The sequence below is a fragment of the Oxyura jamaicensis genome, chromosome 2, assembly GCF_011077185.1.
Source record: "Oxyura jamaicensis isolate SHBP4307 breed ruddy duck chromosome 2, BPBGC_Ojam_1.0, whole genome shotgun sequence".
Lineage (NCBI taxonomy): Eukaryota > Metazoa > Chordata > Aves > Anseriformes > Anatidae > Oxyura > Oxyura jamaicensis.
In genome coordinates, this window is record NC_048894.1 from 152,840,135 (window position 1) to 152,848,613 (window position 8,479).

The window sequence follows — 8,479 nt, forward strand, 5'->3', positions numbered from 1 at the left end:
AAGAAGAAGAAGAAGAAGAAGAAGAAGAAGAAGAAGAAGAAGAAGAACCGCCTCATGGGCCATGACCAATTTTGGAGGTGAAATGGGTAGATCATGTATTGCTTGACCTGATACTATTTTAACATGCCCATTTAACATTGTTGAACTATTTAACAAGAGTTGTGAGATGGTGAGTGAGGGCAGGGCAGTATCTGATCCCACATAAAATTGGAAGGATTATAATTCCTTGTTGGATAACAAGGCCATATATGAAGCTGAGATTTTTGATTTTTGTGTCTGTGCGTGAGACTGAAGACTGAGGGAGCTGTGTGGGACAGAGACAGCAGTCTTGCAGGCTGGGGGGCTGTTCTTGGAGATCAGACAGTAGTGGAGACTGCAAAGGACCTCAAGTTTTTAGTCATCCTTCCAGCGGTAAAGTTGTTAAGTCTGAATCTTGTACCTAGTTGTCACAGGAGGAGAATCCTTCATGAAAGAAAGAATGATAATTCATTCAAAACCCAAAGTTTTACTGATATAGATTAATCAGTCCCCATTGCTTCTAAGGAAAAGGAAATGCAAGCTTCTGTGCTAATGCTTCATTTCTATGCTCCTGTGCTATTTGCCAGTGATTTCCACCAGTTCTTGCAAATCATATCAGAATGAACTTTCTCTCTGTCAACCTGGGGTCTCTGATGGGACAGACAAGGCATTATATCAAAGCATTCTTAAATAATGGGTAGTGATTGGTATGAAATTACTTTACCCCACATGCTGTTTGCCCATTACGCATGATTAATCAAGAGCATATGACTGCTAGAAGACATGCAGCTCCTGCTAAAATATTCTTTAATATAGCTGGAATACAAACAAACAGAAAACAACAACAAAGACACACCATGATTATTTGCATAATGAAGAGACACATTTGGTGGAGATCACAATGTATCTATTAAAAAAAAAAAAAAAGTTTTTCTAATCATACTCTGGCCTAATGATAATTGAAAAATTACACAAGGTTAAGTACTGCATGGCATTTATTTACTATTTCTATTGCCTTTTTATCTTTCATCAAGAATGTGGAGCACACTCAGTCAACACAAATCATCCAGTTGGCTTGCAGAATATTTATTGGATATGAATATTACTTTTTATTTTAATTTATTTGTATACACATAACCAAACAGCTTTTAGGGACAAGAATGACAGGAAAAAAATGCAGAGCTTGAATAGTGCTATGCAGTTATTTATAGTGCTGAATTTTTCTTAGGTGCCAACTGTGGAAAAAAGGCAGCATCTGAAACTGGGGCTGGGACAATGGGATGTACTCAAAGACAGTGACAAAAATGTGGGAATGCAAATACAGACAGAAGAGGGGCTCACTTCTAATAGGGGCACTGGACCTTCACTGCTTCTCACTGTTTTTGTTTTGACATTTCTGTCCCAGAAGACAGCAAGATGAACAAGTGAGTACAGCTATGACATTGGCCAAGTCTAGTCATCCTGTGTGTTTCTCATGTCTTGAGTCAAACTAATTTCTTGAGATAAAAAATTATCCTTATAGCTCCTCTGCCCAACTCTCACTCCTCACATCCAGCTGCTTCTGCAGTCAGATCTGTGATTCACAAAACATGCTGGAATGAAAAGTGTGAACTTGAAAAGGGATGAGTAATAATAATAAGATTATACAGGATCTGAAGACTACAGCAGTCAGATCATGGGGCTCATTCTAGGATGTTAATGATTAATGGGAGAGAAGATGAGCTAGCACATAGCTGTGAAAGTGTCCTGTTCTTCCCTTCCCCTACCATTTCTAAGGCCATCTCCCACGCTCTGTCCAAGCCCTATCTCCCCACCCTGGCTTTGCATATTAATTTTTTTAACTTTTTTTTTTTTTTTTTTTTTTTTTTTTTTCCCGCTCTGGCTTGTCTAATATATTCAAATTTCCAAATTGATGTTCTTTCTAATAGTGATGCCTGCCTCTGGCTTATCTTAGGCTGTCAAATTTCCTTAAGTAAAGTCTGTCTAAGCCTGTTTGAAAAGGAAAAACTTGCTACAAATAGCATAGGAAGAAAAAATGTCTCATATTAAAAATAAAATAAAAATAAAAGTTAAATTATAGCTAGAGAAGAAAACAGTCAATGACTTCTTTAATATTAATATGTCACTGCCAGTTATAAACCTCACTCTCTGAATGCTCCTGAACCCCAATTTAAAAATCATGACAGTCTTATAAGTATGGTATAGATGAACCATAAAAAGATTGAATATAAGGAACAGAGACGGCAGATTTATATATTTATTCATATCAAAACTTCTGATATGATTACAGATGTGGGACAAGAAGGACTATTTTTATCAGCTTTTAAGTACTTCCTATACTTACCATCTAAAAAAGGAAAATATCTATTTTTGCTGATACAATGACAAATTTAGAGATGATCTACTTGTTTGGGGAGGAGGTGGTGAAAAATGGGAAAGAGTTTAGACAAAAATATTTGAAGATTTCATGTTAACCTGAAGATGTTTTGTTTGTGTAAAACTCATATGCTCTTAATTATATGACCTCTCACTATTCATACAACAAAACATTTTTGAAAAGACTTCTAAAGGAAAATATTGTGTTGTTAAGAAAATGGAAAATGAGACTGATATCCTTTGTAGATAAAACAAAATAAAATCAAAATTTGGTTGAGGGGAAAGGATACTGGAGAGGAGTATTTGCTTGATAACACTTTTTAAAAGAAAAATACTTTTATAAATATATAAATAGGGACCAAATCATAATTAATTAATGTGTTTTACCCTGTTCTTTCTTTTTCTCTGTCATCTAAGGATGATTAGATTACCTTTACAGGCCAATATGATTCTACTCACTGGAAACGACTTTCAGTCCTAATAGTATCATAGAGCCGTCAACTTATTTCCCTTCCCTGTTCAGCATGTCCAGTAAGGTACAGTACCCTTCTTGAGTTTTTACAGCCTGGTTTCCGTCACCTTTGTGTTGAATGGTCTACAGAAGGATTAACATGGTAGATGAATGTGAAAACCCAGTATGGAAAGGAATATCTGTGGTCTTGGGACCTGTGGTCCAGGAATTCGGAGGTCTGGGCTTCATTATATCTGTCTGCTACTAGTCATCTTATGGGACTCCAGTTACTTACTTCCTCATATTTATTTATTCCATTACAGCACAATCTTCCTAATATTACAACTGGGGACACTCAGCTTTTTTATTTCCCAGAGACACAAGGTACAACTAGAGATGATGAACTTTCTGTAGGTGGCAAGACATTAAACTTCTTTGAGATTTAAATAAACAGAGAGTAACAAATATTTACAGATTTTAATACATGCTAATTTATCATTGTATTTCACAAGTGGCTAAATGTTAAATGTTAGGTTATGTGATAAAAACTCTGGTGTAGACCTGCAAATGAGCACAGAGAGGCAATAGTAACAGGAAGATCCATGTCCAGCTGCTCCTAGGCCCATCACTGGAGCCAACAGACCACCAAAAGCCCAACTGCACAGGCCTCTGATCTAAAAATACTTCCACATTTTGTGAAAGATAACATACACAGGGACACTGGGACAGGTGAGAACATGAATTAAAGACTCTGAAGGAATGACACTCTGTCTGGGTCCCCTCCCTGATGGTTCCTGTGATGGGCTTGGGACCTAACATATAACAGTTAGCAAGTTGTGAAATGCAACTATAAATTAGCATGTATTAAAATCTGTGAAGTGACAGTGAAGACCAAGTTGGAGTAGCTGTTTAGTAGGACATGGCCTACTCATGGCCATGGGATCCAGGGGCTGGAGAGATCCACCCTGTACATGTGTATCTGTATATTCTCACTAGCATATCTCCACACTGCTCAGCCAGACAGGAGAGCAGGATGAGGCTGTTGGGGCTGTCTGTGTTCATGTGGGTGTTCTTTGTGAGATCTGCATGGCAGGGTGTATAGATGTATATAAGTGGTGTATCCGTGTGCCTATTGGGAACACGTGCTCACTCAGCCTCACTTCTTGTCAGATCTGGAGCTATGGAGATGAGGAAGCATCACCTCTCTTAGTGTGTTGGATCTGGCACAATACATTTTCCTCTAAAATTAATCATATCTATTAAACATCCTGGCCTTGCTGCTTAAAGAAGTATACAATAATGCACTGACTTCCTGTTTTTAGCAAGTAAAATCTGTGAAGAAAACAGAGTGCTTTGAAACTGGGGGGGGGGAGGGGGAAATGATCTCTTTGTGTTAACAGATCTTTGGCACAGTCATCATTTCAGTGAATATGAATCAGCTCACGGATCTTTGCTGATGCCCTTATCCCCAGATGTCACATCAGTTTAAAATTGTGTTTGGATACTGCATCCACCTCTCTGTCTGTCTAGATGTCAGAGTGTCAAAATTTTATCAATTTTTTGTCAAAAGATGCTGGCAGCTGCCATGACGGAGGCCTCTGATCTAAAAATACTTCCACATTTTGTGAAAGATAACAAACATTTCCCTTCAGATTAATTGGAAGCAGTAGTCAAAACCTTTATGTCATAGCATTTCCAGAGAAGAAGGACTGCCTGAAGAACCCGTGGCTTTTCCAGAACCTCCCTAAGAGAGCCTAAATGGGTTCCACCTGTCATTCAAGTTAGACTTTAGGAAAAAACAGTAAAACCAAACTCACTATTGAGTTTACAGGTGTGAAAGATATGGGAGGATGGTTCAGAAAGAGTTTTAAGGATTTTTTTTTGTTGTTTTCAAATTTTAAAGTTTTGTTTGTTTGTTGGTTTGCCTCCTGTGGTGAAATGAACATTACTGTACGTATTGACATTTCTTTATTTCATTCATTCTCTCTTTTTGGTTGAGTAAGTGAGGAAACATGAAAATTAACTTCATTCTTGTTAGAATTCCAGCTGGAAAACTACTCAGAAATACCAGCTAACTGCTCTAATGACACTGCACAGAAAAATTTGCATTAAAATGATGAAGAACTCCTTTAAGCAGGGATGAAACTGGAAATGCAAGATTTAAATCCTTAACTTTCCTGCTATCTTTGTCATCTGTATCTCACAGGTATGACTGTATATCCAGTTTTCTGCAGTTACTCGGAAACTGGAGCTGCTGGTCCTGTTTAGCTATACTATGCCACTTGCTGACTCTGAACATATTTTTCAATAAGTTTCAGACAGAAAATCTATCCTGCACAGCAAGGATCTGCAAATACTTCATGTCTGTATACAGCTCTGAAGTTACCCATGCTTTTACTTGGTAAGAAAAGACATAGTGTCCATGAAATTCAGTAGTTTAATTCCCATCACTTTTCTTCCCACTGTCTCTCTCTCACTGGGTCTCCCTCATGGCTGTCCTATATGTCTTGTAATCAAAATTCCCTGACAATATACATGAGATATGTGGTCTTGTTGGATTCAACAGTGCTCCACATGACTGTACCAGCATGTAAAGAGTGGGATTAGTGTAATGTTTAAAGACAAAATGTGACCCAGTGGGAGATGACAACAGCAGAAAATGCAGAGGATGAAAGAAGGCAGAGATTGCAGTGAAGATACAGCTCCACAGCAGTGCCCCTCTTACCACCAAGTCCTCTGCTTGTTTAGAGCCCTGCATGGTATTTGGTCAAAAGGAACCAGATTGGTGTTTGGAAAATGGTAGGTGTTGGGGAATGCTTTGAAATTGCTCTTGACTTAGGGAAGCAATTTAGAATTAAGCACTTCTGGGGGGTCACATTCTGATACCCTTGCACACAATTTTCATTGCAAGAGTGAAATCAGTCTCACTAATTTCTTTGAGTAGAAGAAATAACTATTTAGCATGAATAGAACTAAGTGAACCCCCTGGGTATTATTGAATTAAAGAAATGGAGTGGATAGCTGATTCTTTACAAATGCTCTAAATTCAGGAGAAGGATACAAAGGTTCATAGAAGGCAGTGGGGAGTTTCAAATATAGACTCTGGTGATTTTTTATTTTTTATTTTTTTCAAATAAGTCCCTTCTCTATAGTATTAATTTTGCAGCAATTCTTTTTAATAGTTTTGATTGCCCTCAAGAGGTCTGGCCTGAAGCAAAGGAAGCTAATTCTAATCACAGGAAATTTATGTTGCTTAATTTTGACCTTGCTCAGATAGCAGAGGATTATATGCCTGGGCTTGTGACCCATGTAGGCAAGGCTCTGAAAATGGAAACTCAGAAAGGACAAATAAGAGAACATTATTCTGCAACACCGCAAAAATATGGAGAAAAAATAAGTTAAAACAGAGACAAGATGGTATGGAAAAAGTGCAGCAAAGAGCAGGTCTTAAATAAGAATGTAATATTTTGAGCACGTTACCTAACAAATATAGGAGTGAATATTCTCAGCGACATATTATACAAACCATTGTTATAAAATAATTTATACGTCACTTTGGAATCATTGCAAGCAGCTCAATATTTCTATTCTTACATTCTTATTTATTTATTTATTTATTAAAAACATCATGATGTTTATTACAAACAACAAAGAGCAATGTAAGTCAGTGTAACTTGTAGTAGGGACAGTCAACCTCCATACAAATAAGGAAGTAAATTCTTCTCAACTACTTGAATGGACACTAGAAGAATATCATGTTATCTTTGCATTATCTGTAGAAATGGGGAGCTAAGTTATTCACTGAAATGGGGAAAAATGAGCAGTTCAGATACTTTTTGTCCCAACAAAAACACGATGCAGATATGCTGGACAAAGTTGATGAAACTCTGCAAAAAGGTGCTCTCTGTGGTTTACCTTCATCTTTTGGTCCACCAGGCATACAGATTACATTCTTCCATTCTTCCAAATCATGCCCGAGCACAGTTTAGAAGATAGCTTGTGGGTCAGCTGATGTCAAGATGGGGGGTTGAAGCTTTTCTGGGGAAAACAGTCTTTATCTAGTGTTTGAAATATACTATGCAATTAGCTCTCAGGGCCAAAGACTTGATCTTGATTCTGTTCTGTACATTGAGCAATGATAGGCTGCAGTTCTGTCCAGACATCTTTGCCATGTGGGTGTAGCCTCTTGGAGTCCTTATACTGCAAGCTTTAATTCATTCCATGAATTTAACATTTCATGTATGTCATGTTGTCCCTGGGCTATTGCAGAGAACAGAACACAGATTAATAGGTGGTTCTCTTCTACCAGGATCTGTCCTATCTGTCTTGTCATGGATTCCTATCATGTCTCCTTGGTGCCACAGAAACATTGTCCTCAAAGCTAAAACCATACCATCTTTCTCTTCTGCAAATACCTTTTCGCACCACAGATCCCTCTCTGAGGACATGGCCACTTTGACTCAACAAGTGCCCTTCCCTCCCTTTCTGTTCCTTTATCAGAGGGTTTTATTACATTTGAATCTACATTTTCTTCAAATTAAAAAATATATAAAAAGTAGAATTAAGATTATCCTGAATGAACTTACTGTAAAAGCCATGTTTAAAAAGGATTTGCTACAAAAGTGTTTGAATCCAAAGCATATCATGTATTTCACAATATATGTAATAGAAATGATCATGTAGCATATACTGTGTTACAAAACTTTATAGCACCACACATTGTGACAAAATGTTTCTTAAAATATTCTGTTATCCTTCTGATGACCATGAAGCCATTATATGGTGAAGTAGCTGTGAACAGTTATTGAAATGCCTTTTAAAATCATTTTCAAATCATCCGCTCTTGCTTTACTAAAATAAAATACTTGGACATCTTTGATGTTTTCTGAAAGAAAGTAAGTACTAAATTTACCTGTTACTGAACTACCCCTTTTAAGACCAAAACTGCCTAAATTCCAAACATCCTGAATGAAATGATGTATGTTTTTTTTTTTTTTTTGCAATATATAAAGTTTTAAATGGAAACTGAATATATCTTTTCTTCTTCTTCTTTCTTATTTTTTTTCTTTCTTTATTCTCAGGAAGTTCACTTATTTATTTTCAAGTAGTTCCAGTTTTTATCCCAAATATGTTCTTTTCTGCTTGGTATTTTTCTGCTGGAAAATTATGGTTTCAAGATGACTTTATTCTTCAGAGATCTCTTTATTAAACTCATCAATCTCTACCCTTTGTTTCTTTGATACTCAGCTGGGATATCACAGCTGGGATACCCATGCATCTGAGTTAAGTCACTTGTATGTGACTGTATTTTTTCCAAGAATATCAGTATAAGTGAGATCAGACTGCACAACCTAAATGTCTCTGAAAAAGTGTTGCCTTGAGCAGCAAATGCTGTCTGTGTGTCAACGTGGGCACTTATTGTATGGCACAGGCTGTTCACATTGCTGCAAATAACTTAAAGTTGATACTTCTGGAACATTTCCCCCTGTTGTAGTGAAACTGGAGATCAGACAGATCAATACACTGGCTAACCCATGCTATTCAATTAGATCTCACTCACAAATTTGGAACATATCACATTGTATTATTCCTTTCCTTTCCTTTCCTTTCCTTTCCTTTCCTTTCCTTTCCTTT